Raw genomic sequence first — 13,208 nt, 5'->3', positions numbered from 1 at the left:
GAGCAGGAACCTGAAGCCTCATGGTGCAAACAGAAGTAGAAGGTTCCAGCCAGCAGCTCTTGCCTGGATCTTCTAAGAATCTCACAGCGGTGCCACATGCCTGGGATTTATCCAGGCGACACTAGGAGGTGGTGAAGGCAGCAGCAGCGGCAGCGGCAGCAGATCTGTCCCCCTCGACAGTGCTGTTTTTCTCTGATGAAGTACACACGGCAGATGGTAATGAAGTTACTATCTTGAGAGCCGATAGAAATGAGATTTTTTTTTTTCCTATGCCAGATCTCATTTCCTTCGGAAACAATTCTTGTAGTAAACAGAGGTTTTCTGATCTCGTTAAGATCCAAGGACGGGGATTCCTTTATACTTAAGAATGAATATTTTTTTGCAGCGTTACAGTCCGTGGATGGTATAGGTGTTTGTTGTTGTCCTTTTGTTTTTTGAGACAGTGTTGCAGCTCAGGTTGAGACATAGATGTGGAACTATGTAACCTAGGTTGCCCTTGACGGCTTGGTTGGGTAAGCTGGGAGTGCAGGCATGGACCACCACACTCGATGTAAATGTGTGTGTATGTGTGTGTACACATATAGTATCTGTGTACGCCTGTTTCTATATATGTCCATTCTGTGTGTGCAGGAGTTCCCAGAGAGCAGAAGGGGGCATCAGATTCCCTGGAACTAGACTTACAGGTGGCTGTAAGCTGCTGTGTGGGTGCTGGTGACTGAGCCTCGGCCCTCTGAAAGAGCAGCCAGTATTCCTAAACCTTGAGCCATCTCTCCAAACCAGGGTGTTGGTTTTGTTTGTTTTGTTTTGTTGAGGCAGGGTCTCCTCATGAAGCCAAAGCCAGCCTTAAACTCCATATCTTCCTGCTCCATAAACTCCTGATCCTTCTGCGTCAGCCTCCCGTGGTGCTGGGATTGCAGATACTCAGCCTCATGCCTTTTCTATCGGCGCTTTTCTATCGGTAGTAGATGCTATTCTGTATCTCACCTGTCCTCTTCTCTCCAAAGGCCAGGAGAGGAAGAGGCGTTGGCACCACCAGATACCAGCTCCAGCTCCGTGGATAAACCCTTCATATCTTTCCCTGTTGCAACCATCTCTTGACAAATGGGCCAGCAAGAATGAAAAGCTTGCCGAGTGTGGGAGGTCCCCGGCAGAGGCAACAAAGAAGGACCAAGAAGTGGGTAGATTGTGACTTGCACAAGGAGAATTATTTTGAAGCAAGTCTTGCGTGCTGACAGCATAATGATCATTATTAGGACCTCAGATATAACATGAAGCCCGCCCTAGAGTTAAATTTTCCCTTTCAAATAAGCGTGGCCTGTCAGCCCTGTGTAAGATGGTTTTAGGCCAGCCTCCTCCACAACGTGGGGTTGGAATGCTCCAGCTGCTCCTTCCCTGTTCCCTTCCCAAAGGCCTTCCCTTCTCACCGTAGTCTTTTTAAAGGTCAACCTAAGAGGCCAGGTGGTGGTGCACACCTTTATTTCCAGCACTCAGGAAACAGAAACAGGTGGGTCTCTGAGTTCCAGGACAGCCTGGTCTATAGAGTGAGTTCTAGGACAGCCAGGGCTACAGAGAAACTCTGTCTGGAAAAACAAACAAACAGCAACAACAAAACCAGCCCAAGAGGTATTGTAAGCACTACGGATAGACTTACAAGTTTCTTCTCACATTTAGCTCAGGATTTCCGTGTGGAATCTTGCCTCTCCAGGGACCCAGTGGGCACACTGTGACCTCAAACAGAGGAACAGAGCTGTGGCTAGGATGATGCCCAACAGATTTTGTTTGACTATTACAGTATTTTGAAACTTGGTTTTGTTTATTTTTGTCGTTGTTGTTGTTTTGTTTTTCCATTGAAGTACTGTTTTCTGGGTTTTGAAAGATGAATGGGAGCTGGTGAGATGACTCAGTGGGTAAAGAAAGTGCTATGTAAGCATGAAGGTATGAGTTTGTATAGCCACATAAAGATGGACAGAGTAGCATACATCTTTAATTCCGGCACAACTACGGTGAGGTTGGAGGCAGAAATGAAGGCTCATGGGCAGCTAGCCTGGTATGCACAGGTGGACATCAACTGCCCCTGTCTCAAACAAGGTGGAAGATAAGGACCAACAATGGAGGCTTTTCTCTGACCTCCACATGGCAAGCAGACACACACACACACACACACACACACACACACACACAGAGAGAGAGAGAGAGAGAGAACAAAATCTGAGTTGGATATGGTAGCGCTTGAGAGACAGAGCCAAGAAGATCAACATGTTTGGGACCAGTCTGGTTTACATATTGAGTTCTAAGCCCCTAGCGTTAAATAGCGAGACCTTGTCTCAAAACTACTGTAACAGGTCAGAGAGCCTGGCCACACTAGGCCGTGTTCCCCATGACAAGCTGCTTGAATGGAGTGGTTGCTTCCTTTGCATAAAGTTTGTTCTCTCTTTTCCTTCCCCTCCTAATCCACAGGCAAGAAGAAAGCTAAAGGCATATATGGGTCTATGGATCTCAGTCTCAGCCCTGCCATTTAATTTCCATGTCCCCCTGAACAGATATTGGCTTCCCTGTCTTCTGAGACAAGGTCACATTTATCCCAGGCTAGTTTCAAACTCAGCATATAGTCAAGAATGGCTTTGAACTCCTGAAATTTTTGTCTCCACTTCCCCAGTGCTGACATCACATTTTGGTCACTGCACCTGGCTGAAATATTTTCTTGCTACATCTCCAGAGCCTGAAATAACCCCTGGCGCATGGTTATTACTCAGCAAATGTGTTGAATATGTAGGTTAAATGTCTCCCTGACTTCACTCTTCTTGTGTCACATACTAAATTATCCTTGGCTTATTTTTTTATTGAAATGCAAAAGAACTGATGTGTTTATTATTTCCAAATTATATGTTCTGGCTTTTCTTCTTCTTCTTCTTTAAAAGATTAAAAAGCAGGAAGATTCTTGTTTCTGAGTTGTTGGGACTTTGTTATAGTCCACTGGGACCCAGCCCAGGGAGAAAATGTGCTCTTCTCCAGGCCTGGCTTTCTAAGATCCCTATCAGATGGCCGGCCATGTCAGGAATCAACGCTTCACAGAGGTACAGTTAGAAATGCATACGTTTTTTTGTGCTGCCCCTTGAGAGCCCCAGATGCTGCACAAACATACTTAGGGTATTAAGTGCACCTTGAAGCACCTTCTTCAGAAGCCGTGCTTTCCGGGAAGTGTGCATTTCCGTAAAACCAAAGGCCAGTCCATTGCTCTCAGTGGCTCGGCTCTTTTTTTTTTTTTTTTCAATATTTATTTATTTATACATATGAACACTCTATTTGTCTGCATCTATGCCTACATGGCAGAAGAGAGCATCAGATCCCTTTATAGGTGGTTGTGAGCCACCACGTGGTTGCTGGGAATTGAAGTTAGGACCTCTGGAAGAGCAGACAGTGCTCTCAACCGCTGAGCCATCTCTCCAGGCTGTGGCTCGGCTCTTCAGTTCTGGAGTTGCCTCCCCTTTGGATGTTCCGTTGCTGGAACACCAGAGAAAGTGGGTGATTTTCAAGTGAATTCAAGCCTACTCAAATATTCTATGACAGCCGGGGGAGGTGGCACATGCCTGTAATCCCAGCACTTGGTGAGGCAGAGGCAGCCGGATCTCTGTGAGTTTGAGGCCAGCCTGGTCTACAAAGTGAGTCCAGGATAGCTAAGGCTACACAGAGAAACCCTGTCTCGAAAAACTGCCCCCTGTCTCCTCCGGATGTGTGTGTGGGTGCTGGAGAGATAGCTCAGAGGTTAAGAGCACGGGCTGCTCTTCCAGAATGAGGTTCCCTGAGTTCAATTTTCAGCAACCACATGGTGGCTCACAACCGTCTATAATGAGATCTGGTTCCCTCAGCAGACAGAACATTGCATACATAGTAAATAAATAAATCTTTAAAAAAAAAATCACAAAAAACCTCCCCCATCCCCCGCCAAAAGGGGGGAAAAAGAGAATATTCTATGACATAAGCCTTCTAGAACTTTCAAGAGGCTGATGTTCTCTTACTATAGGTGGCCTGTAGGGGTCAGCTCCTACTTCGAAAGGTTCCTGAACTTCCACTTTCTTGGGAAAGCCATGGCTTCCACCTGTGGGATGTAAAGAGAAATGAGTTTAGCTCCAGAGAACACAGGACTGGCCAAAGCTTCACACCCCAGCCAGCAACCACACATTCCGAAGAAAGCCAGTTCCATACACCATTCAAAGCCAAGATTTCATCCTGGAGCTTTCCCCAGTGCTATTGAGAGCTTTTTCGTCTGCTGAGACTTTCAGCTGGAGGAAAGTACACAGACACTGAGGCACTGCTGCCTGATCAGTTCTGAAGACATAACGAGGAGATGGTGAGGGAACCAGAGAGGAGCTTCCTGTGGTCGGGTTTCACCTGGATCTGGATACACCTGGTGCAGATGAAAATTTGAACTTTTGGTTTCAGGAACTCACACATTATCACTTCCTCTTAAAGTGATTTGACTAGTCCTTCAGCGCTTGCAGCAAAGGCGGTTCTGACTAGCAAATCAGAATTCAAAAATGTAGATGGGAGCAAGACACAAAACTGAGACCCAGTGCTCAGGTGAAAAGTACAGCCAGAGGCCAGCAGTGACTTTGAGTCTCTCTCCTTCACGTGCGCTTTGAATTCCATGAAAGCATTGGACTAGGAAACAGTAATTTGTTTTGTTTTCACATTAAGACAGGTTATAGGCTATATATATAGCCCAGGCTAGCCCTCAAACTCTGTAGCTGAGGTTGACCTTAAACACCTTAAACTTCTGATCCTCCTGCGCCACCTCCAACTGCTGCTTTTACAGGTGTGTGTTCCCAGCTTAGAAGTGATTTTTTTTTTCTCATTTCTTTAATCTCACTTCATAGTAAGAGACTCTGGCCACTCTTCCCTGGGTTTTGTGTGTGTCTGGTCTTTTGTCTCCCTGGGTGGTAAGAGTGGAATTGAAATGAGGTCCAGGTAGATTTCTCCTGAACTTAAGATTTTTCTGTGCTTGACTGAAAAGAACTTTTCCAGCCTTTGCCATGGGCCTTGTAAGCTCCACAAAGATGTTTGACTTGTGGACCTCCTGACATTCACTAATAGGGTCACTGAGGGTGCTGTGTGTTCCATCTCCCACACAGGGCCAGCAGGGGTGGGGGCAGGCTTGCTTGCTTAGGAGTGCTAGCTTCCAGCCGCTGGTCAGCCCTGAATCCTTGAGGCTTCAACTTTGCAAGGGTTCTACAGACCCAACCTGAATTCTGCTCCCAAGTGTCTCTTCACCAAACAATGCATTCCATCCCCATGCCCCAAGTCAAGAACCACTCAAGAGTGGTTCCTTCTCATTTCCACACTCCAGGCGCCCTCTTCTGCTTAGCCCTTCCAACACTTCCTGGGCCCCTGGCTTTGATTCCATAGGTTTCACAGTCAATCCTCAGGGATGCTGTAAAGCAATTAATAATCTTATCTTCATTTTTACAACTAAGGGAACTATTTCACAGCAGTTAACTTGTTCTGGGTCACATGGCCAGTAAGTCACAGAGTCCCACTGCAATCCTGCTGTTCCAGATCCGCACCCCGTGCGCCTACCAGAAGAATCCATTAGCTCAAAGACTCCGCAGTCTGTTCTCTCTTTTCCAGAACTTCCTGGTTTTCACAGTCTGCTTAGGTTGGTCTTAATGGCTACTTAACCCTCTTTTATTATCATGGCTTATATGTTGAGTCATTTATCCATTCCTTCATTCACTATCAGGCTAATCTTACATCATTGTAATTCAAGGCCATCTTTTCTCATTCCTCCATCATTTTCCTCACTGAGCCCCTGATGCAGATGTGTTGAGACCCAGAATGTTCACTTTTACCAGGGCTTTGAGCTAGACTCTCTCTTTCTTTTTTTTAAATTTGTTTATTTTTATTTCAGGCTCATTGGTGTTTTGCTTGCATGTGTGTCTGAGGGTGTTAGAGCCCCTGGAATAGGAGTCATAGACAGCTGTGAGCTGCCATGTGGGTGCTGGGAATTGGACCCAGGTCCTCTGGCCGTGCTCTTAACCTCTGAGCCATCACTCTAGCACCTGACCCTCCGTTTCTTAGAGTATACTTTTGCCAGGGCAACAGAAATGGGGCATGAACGAGGAGGATATGACAGTTTACTGTGGTCTGGCAAACTCCCATTCTGTCTGGTCTTCCAGGAACTGGATGTCTGGAAGACCCAGCCGGGGTAATTAGAAACTAACTCTCTCCTGTCTCCTTCGGAGATGGGGGTCTTATATTCCAGGCTGGTCTGGAACTCGCCGTGTAGCTGAAGACTACTTTGGACAAGACTCCCTGTGTTCCTGCTTCTACTTCCTGGGACTTGGGTATGTACCACCACTGCCAGTTTTCTGTGGTACTATTTACCGTTCATGTGGTAAAGTTTTCTGTGGAATCTAACCCAGAGCTTCATGCATGCCAGGCAAGCACTCTACCAACTTTACCACACCCCTAAAACAAGAAACACTGTTTAACTTTTTTCAAAAAATGTTGACCTTGAATTCTCTCTAGCCTAGGATAGACTTCAGATCCTTCTGCGTCTGTATTCTAACTAACTGATTCTAGGTGTATACCACCAGGCTTGGTTTCTGTGGAGCTAGATATCAAATACTGGGCCTCATGCATGCTAGGCAAAGCATTCTGTCCTCCAAACTACAACTGTAATTCCTAGAATGGTATAAAGGTTCTGGGAGTGCAGTTCAGTAATAGATCACTTGCCCAGCCTGTGCGAAGAACCAAATTTGATCCCCTGGCATCACAGAAACAAAAGGTTATGAATCTGGGCTGCCTTTGCCCTGGAGGTCACCTAGAGTTTATGACAACTTTGTGAGGTAGGTGGTGTCATCATTTTACTGATAGAAGTGAGACCTGCCCACATTCACAGAACATAGATTCTCCTCACTGTGCGATGCTGCCTACAGTAAGCCTTGGATGACCCTTACGGATGAACGCATGATGAAACTCATCGCAACTTTCGTGGTCAGTGGACTTCCCAGATGTCTACTTTAACAGATTTTTTTTTTCCAGGAACAAAAGCAAAACCCACTGCTAGTCTGAAGAAATCTGACAAGAGTTCAGCAACTTCTCCACAAGGCCTAATGTTTAGTCCTGGAATGTGCTCAAATCTGAGAAGAGAGGCCTGTGGTTGTGCTCACTGGCCATATCATTGGCTCTTGGAACCTGCCAGTAGCAACCCTGAGTTTTTATTCAGGTGATAGCACTCCTTCCATCAGCGATGAAGGTAGGGTAATGAATGTTTTGATTTTCCTTTGATGATACCTTCACCATCACACTATCATCTCAGAAAAAGGGGAGCAGGCACAGGCCATATTGAAAAGGTGCATTGGCAACTTTTCTCCCCCAGAGCAGCCCTCATGTGTCCCAGCCTTAAGCGGACGCCAAAAGGCTCTTCTCTCTTTCAAGGCAATTACCTTCCACCTCTTCTCCACCTTGCTCACCAGAGTAGAGACAAGGAGACATGTTAGCAAGGGCCTAGAAATATTCCAGGCAAAAAGAAAAGGCCTGTATTATTAGTCAGGGTTCTTTAGTTGAACAGAACTGACAGGCCAAATATATATGTCTTGATGAAAAACGTCTGAATGTAGTGATTTGGATCTACCCATATCTTCATATCCCTCTCCTTCACAGCTCTGCAAAGAGTGCCTCAAGACACATGATATTGCCAAGATAGTTTTGGGAGTGCCCTGGATGACCGTTAGTCCTCAGAGGCTAATGAATAACGCTGCTCATCTCTGTCAACCTGGCCGTGAAGCCATGTTAGCTGTGGCAGGTATGTGGTCATTTCCCTCACCCATTTCTGACTTCCTCACACTTGCGGCCTCTCGGCCTTCCTTTGCTGCTCTTAGCATGCCTTCGCCTTGTCTTCCCTGTCAGCACTACCAAAGCCACTTCCCACTCCTCTCTTTCCCTGCCTCCAGGATCCCTCAAACCTCACTCTGCCCCAGCTCTCTCCTCCCGTCCCAGCTCTGGCTTGTGTTCTCTCTGGAGGTCTCAGTTCTGCCAGACATGCCAGGCCTGCCTGCCTCTGCCCTGTGCCCACTATCTTTCTCCTCACTGTTCTTGGCCTGGACTGAGGCTGATCTTGAACCTGCTATGGTCCCTTACCTCGCACTCTTTCATGCTGGAATTATAGTCCAGGGCTTCTGTAATCAATCTCTTTTCTCCTTTGGCTCTTCCTTAGTAAAGCCATGGTGCTTTTCTGCTTTCCGCAGCTTTCTTTCGTTTGTGTGCTAGTTCTTTAAAAGCAACAACAACAACAAAGACGTACTAGCTGGTAGGGTTCTTGCCCAACATGGGTTTGATGCCCAGCAAATGAAACCAGGCACAATTTCACTCACTTGTAATCCTAGCACTCAGGGTAGAGGTAGGAGGATTAGACATTTGCTATCCTCAGCTACACAGAGTCCAGAGCCAGCCTGGGAAATATGAGATCCTGTTTCAAAATGCACAAAGTGAAAAAAATGGCTGGGCAGTGGTGGTGTATGCATTTAATCCCAGCACTAGGGAGGCAGAGGCAGACGGATCTCTGAGTTTGAGGCCAGCCTGATCTACAGAGTGAGTTCCAGGACAGCCAGGGCTACAGAGAAACCCTGTCTTGAGAAAAAAAAAATGCTGTAACAATAAAACAGTTCATCAGATATGAGACACAGCCCATACTGTGTGTGTAGTCTTTTTTTTTTTTCACTTTATATCCTCCCTCCTTCCCCGCTGCGCTCCCTTCCCATCCACCCAGCCCATCAAGTTGCATCAAGTAGTTTTATTTTTTGTTTGTTTGTTTTGAGAAAGGGTTGTACTGTGTGATCCAGTCTGGCCGTGGCTCAGATCTTCCAGACTCGGCCTGAATGCTGGCATTCAAAGTTATGAACTATGGTCAGGTTCATATGGATTTTTTAATCTTCCAATGCTATGTCTTAATCAGCCTGGCCTCTAAGGATACTCAGTAGAAGTTAGTTGTAAATTAACTTCTTGGTCAAAGATCCTTTTGTGGGAAAGGCAGAGACAACAGACAGAAAACCTTCCTTAGAGGCTCAAGGAGTGGGAGACAACTAAGATGGAAGTGAAAGGCTCTCAAAATGAGCCCCCCCCCGGGGGGGTGTTTCATTTTCATTCCTTTTTGTTTACGTTTTCATAGTCTATTCAGAGAGACTGGATAGTGACTGAGGTGCAAAGTTACCAGTATAGCCACCAACACGAGGAATTTGGACCACTTTCTCCTTTTGTTGCTGGTGGTATTGTTGCAGGCTTGGGGAGTCATTCTAAGCTTGCATATGCTCTCAAGCACTGCTCCCCAAAGAGCTCAGTTTCCAAAATAAAAAAAAATTAGACCTCCAGGAGCGTTTTAGGGATTTCTCTTCCTGTGAGAATGGGGAACCTTGAGGACCAGGAGGTCCTGGCCTGGAAGCCGGCCCTTCCCTTCCTTTTCTTGCAATTTGTCTCAAGCATTGGTCACACTATTGCAGCAAGGTTTATGGGAAGTTGCCAGAGCGCAATTTAGTCATCAGCCTCGGCTGTCCTCTCACAAGCAGCTCCAAGGTGGGCCGATGAACCCAACAGCGAGGCCAGCCGGGCAGCAGCGGCTCGTGTTGTGCACAGAGCTGGCCCCCCGGGGCGCCTGCCCTTTCCCCCAGGCTGCAGCCTTAGCGACGTGGTACGGGGTGCCCGCAAAGAGGCGCAGAGGGAACTTTAAGAGACAGCCGGGGGGCGGGGGGGTCCGCAAGGTGCTAGTGGACAGGCTGTGCTTCCCAGCGCGCCGCGGCCAAGTGGAGGGGGCGGTGCTCGCGCTGTGACAGCGTCCTCTCTCGGTCCCGCCTCCTCGCGCGTTGCCAGGGAGATCAGGTGACTCCGGGCTTCCAGCGTTTGAGGCGCTGGTGACGTCAGGCGCGCTGCTGCGGCTCAGTGGCTCGCGGCAGGTGCGGCTCTGTTCCCGGAGCCGGGTCCAGTCTTCTTCGGTCGAGACCGGGTCAGTAACCGGCCGCCGCGCGGAGCAGAGAGGTGAGGGCGGCGGGGTCGGAGCGGGGCGGCTGCGCGGGGAGAGCTGGCGGGACCCGCGGGGCGCCGGGCGGGGGGCGCGCGGCTCCCGGGGAGACGGGACCCCCGCTGCTGCCGTCGCCCGGCGGGCGCCGCGTGGCAGACCGAGGCTCTCCCGGGGTCGGCGGGGCCCGGCTGGGCGAGGGGGCTGGGCGGGCCGGGAGCGGTGCGGGGAGCGCAGCGGAGCGGGGCGCGCCCCACCCTGTCTCCGGGGATGTCTGCCGGAAGCTGCTGGCTTTCTTCGCCCTGGGCTGCGGTTTCTGCGGCCGGGAGGCGCGGGCTGCGGTCGAGTTGGCTTCGCGGTGGGGGCCCTGTCTCGGGGTGAGCCGCAAAGGAGGGGTGGTGTGGGGTCGCGGGGCAGGTGTGGAGGAGGTGAGGGCGCAAGGGCACCCTGGCCGCTGGCCGAGGCGCGGGGTCGGAGTGGACCTGTTGAGGAGGTGAAGCTGGAGAGAGCCCGGTGGGAGGACAGGGAAGGAGGGGACCTCGAGGGGAAGGAGACCCGAGCCTTGCGCTCCCTGGAGTGCGTGCTGGGGCTGTCCGGGATGGAAAGTTTGGAGCATTAAGTCGGGACCTGTTGGGAAAGGGCGTTTAGCTGAGGCATTTTATGCTGTGGGGAGCCATTAAGACGACGGCTGGGTTGGGAGAGGAGGAACACCGTAATAGAGAGCCGCTGAAGTGTGTGATATTCCGGAAAAGAGGCAACACCACCTTAACTCTGATATGTTTATAACAGACTTGGTGAGGATTCAGGCCCCCAACATACCGGTAACACTTAGGCAGTTTTTTGTTTGTTTGTTTTTTATTCTAGAAGGGCCGTACCCAACAGTGTCTTATTTTCTTGGATCCCATTTGACTGGATAGAATAACTAGATGAGAGATATGTGTTTCCTTCGATTTGCATGGAGACTAGACTGTCCTCAGCACATTGCCCTTCAGAGACCTCGGAATGCCTTGCAAAAATACCCTATCCCTAGGGTGAAACCCAAACCAAACTGATTGGCAGGAGTTTTCATGTGGGAAGTTAATAAAGGGATTTAGCTCCAAACCATGTGAATTGCAAGGCAGATATTCAGCTCATTTTTTTCTTTCCTACCCAACTTCTCAGAGTAAGATTGCTTAACTTTGTGTGTGGTTCTGTTTTGATTTTGAGGTAGTCTGTCATGTAGTCCAGTCTGGTTTCTGCTCATGTACAGCTGAGGAAAGGCCTTAAACACCTCCTCCTCCTGTCGCCACCTTCCAAGTACTAGGTCCATGGGCACACACCATAAACACCCAGCTTTGTTTAAATATTAGCTGAGCTATTTTATCTTGATTTCCTGAGGAACTGGGAAAATATATTTTGGATTTAAAAACAGGAATGATTTGGGGGCTGGAGAGATGGCTCAGAGGTAAGGTCTGGCAGCTCTTCCAGAGGACCCAGGTTCGATTCCCAGCACCTACATGACAGCTCACAACTGTCTGTAACTCCAGTTCCAGGGGATCCAACACCCTCACACATACATACATGCACACAAAACATCAACACACATAAAATAAGAACAAAAAAAGAGGAATGATTTGGTGATTTATATATTTTGTATTCCTGAAATATATTGATCCTGTTAAAACATCAAATCTTTTGTTTTCTGTAAAGAATCAAAGTGACCAAATCATCCCAGCAATTTGTACTGCAGTTGTTTGGCTTCAGAAAACAAAATTGAGCCTCTGGGGATTTTGTACAGTAGTAAGCAGTTTAGGGAATTACTGAGAGCTTAGGAAGGTGTCCTCAGCTGGTTTTCATGTAAATGTAGACACCGGTGCAGCACTCTGGACAGCCTGTCTAGAGTGGGACAGGGAAAATGAACTTCTAGTCAGCTCTGTGAAATCAGTCTTCACAAAAGAAGTCAGGAGAGGTGATTTTAAAACGGATACAGCCACAAAAGTGTAGTGTGCCTAAAGGCCACAGAGGTTCTTTTCTGTTTGTTTTTCAAATCAAAGTTTCTCTGTGTTAGCCTTTCCTGGAACTTGCTCGTAGACCAGGCTGGCCTGGAACTCACAGAGATCTGCCTGCCTCTGCCTCCTGAGTGCTGGATTAAAGTGAGCACCACCACCGATGGGCACCACAGAGGTTCTGCAGTGGCCCTGCAGGAACCTGAGAATGGTTAAAAATTAGATGCCCTGGGGCACATCAATGTTTCCCCTGTTAACAGTTTTCTAGATTTCTAATCATATTTCAGCTGGCAAACAAATTCTGCCTCCTCTGGAAAGAAACAGACTTTCTGATCCTCCCTCTCCCAAACATAGTCACTGGGAGCTGTCAGGACGGTGAAGTAGGCTGCAAGTTTTTTTGAAATTTTCCACTTTCATTCACCCTTGCCACCCCCACATGTTTTTCTCATTGGTAGAGAACTTAAGAGTTCACCGTCAGGAGAAAAAAAAAATGTTTTCCTAAACACAAGCTGCGATAAACACCGGGGCTGGCCTTCTAGCATTCAAGAAACATGGTTTTCCTTACATGGAACAGGGCCAAGGACTGGGGCTGTAGCTCAGTGTCAGAATGCTTGCCAAGCACACATGTGACTCACGTGGGGTCGATCCCAGCACTAAAGTTGGAAAAATTGTGTGGTGATGTAGTTCCAGCATTCGAGAGACAGAGATAAGGGAAATTGCTAGTTCCAGGCCGTTGTGGGTTATATACTAAGCTGGGGCCAGGTGGTAATACTCTGTCTCCAAAAAACAAAGCCAAAAGACTTGAGCTCAGCTGAGAGGCTCAGATTTATTATATGTTGAGCCCCTTCATCCTTGTCACTCCCTTCTTGTCATGGTCTGTACCCTCTTCACAGAAATAGGAGAATTCATGAGAAGCTAGATGAGATTTGAACTCCTGCAAACAAAGCAGGACATTTTAGTTCCTGGATGAGTGGTGTATTTTGAGATACAGGAATTTTTTAAAAAAGAGGTGAAAGTTAGCATCCCATTTATACTTAGAGGCCTTTTGCTACACCTCCCCCCCCCCAGTCTGTAACATTAGTTACTAATCAGGCTATGATCAAGATCTGGAGGCCCGAGATTAAACACCTGTTTGTATTTCACGTGTTGGTAAGCATGCATGTTTGATTATCTTACACTATTAGCATATGCTGATTCTTTCAAGCACTTGCGGTAAG

General features: G+C 47.9%; 1 protein-coding gene and 1 long non-coding RNA gene across 3 annotated transcripts in view; both read left to right on the top strand.

Annotated features, from left to right (window-relative positions):
* Positions 1-5,149: 5,149 nt before the first annotated feature.
* On the top strand, positions 5,150-7,801 carry LOC132652136 (uncharacterized). Its single transcript, XR_009589619.1, has 3 exons — positions 5,150-6,341; positions 7,042-7,255; positions 7,663-7,801. It is a non-coding gene; the product is annotated as an uncharacterized LOC132652136 (long non-coding RNA).
* A 2,083-nt stretch (positions 7,802-9,884) lies between these two features.
* Positions 9,885-13,208, top strand: part of Cystm1 (cysteine rich transmembrane module containing 1) — a 55,768-nt gene continuing 52,444 nt past the window's right edge. Inside the window, exon 1 of one of the 2 annotated variants that reach the window (XM_060377426.1) lies at positions 9,885-10,026. The gene's annotated coding sequence lies outside the window, so the exon portion shown is untranslated. Of the gene's footprint in view, positions 10,027-10,362; positions 10,384-13,208 lie in introns of those variants that run through there. The other variant, XM_060377425.1, reaches the window with a different exon arrangement.

Source organism: Meriones unguiculatus, chromosome 2 (genome assembly GCF_030254825.1).
Source record: "Meriones unguiculatus strain TT.TT164.6M chromosome 2, Bangor_MerUng_6.1, whole genome shotgun sequence".
In the NCBI taxonomy this organism is placed as follows: Eukaryota; Metazoa; Chordata; class Mammalia; order Rodentia; family Muridae; genus Meriones; species Meriones unguiculatus.
This window is presented reverse-complemented; position numbering and strand designations above follow the sequence as displayed.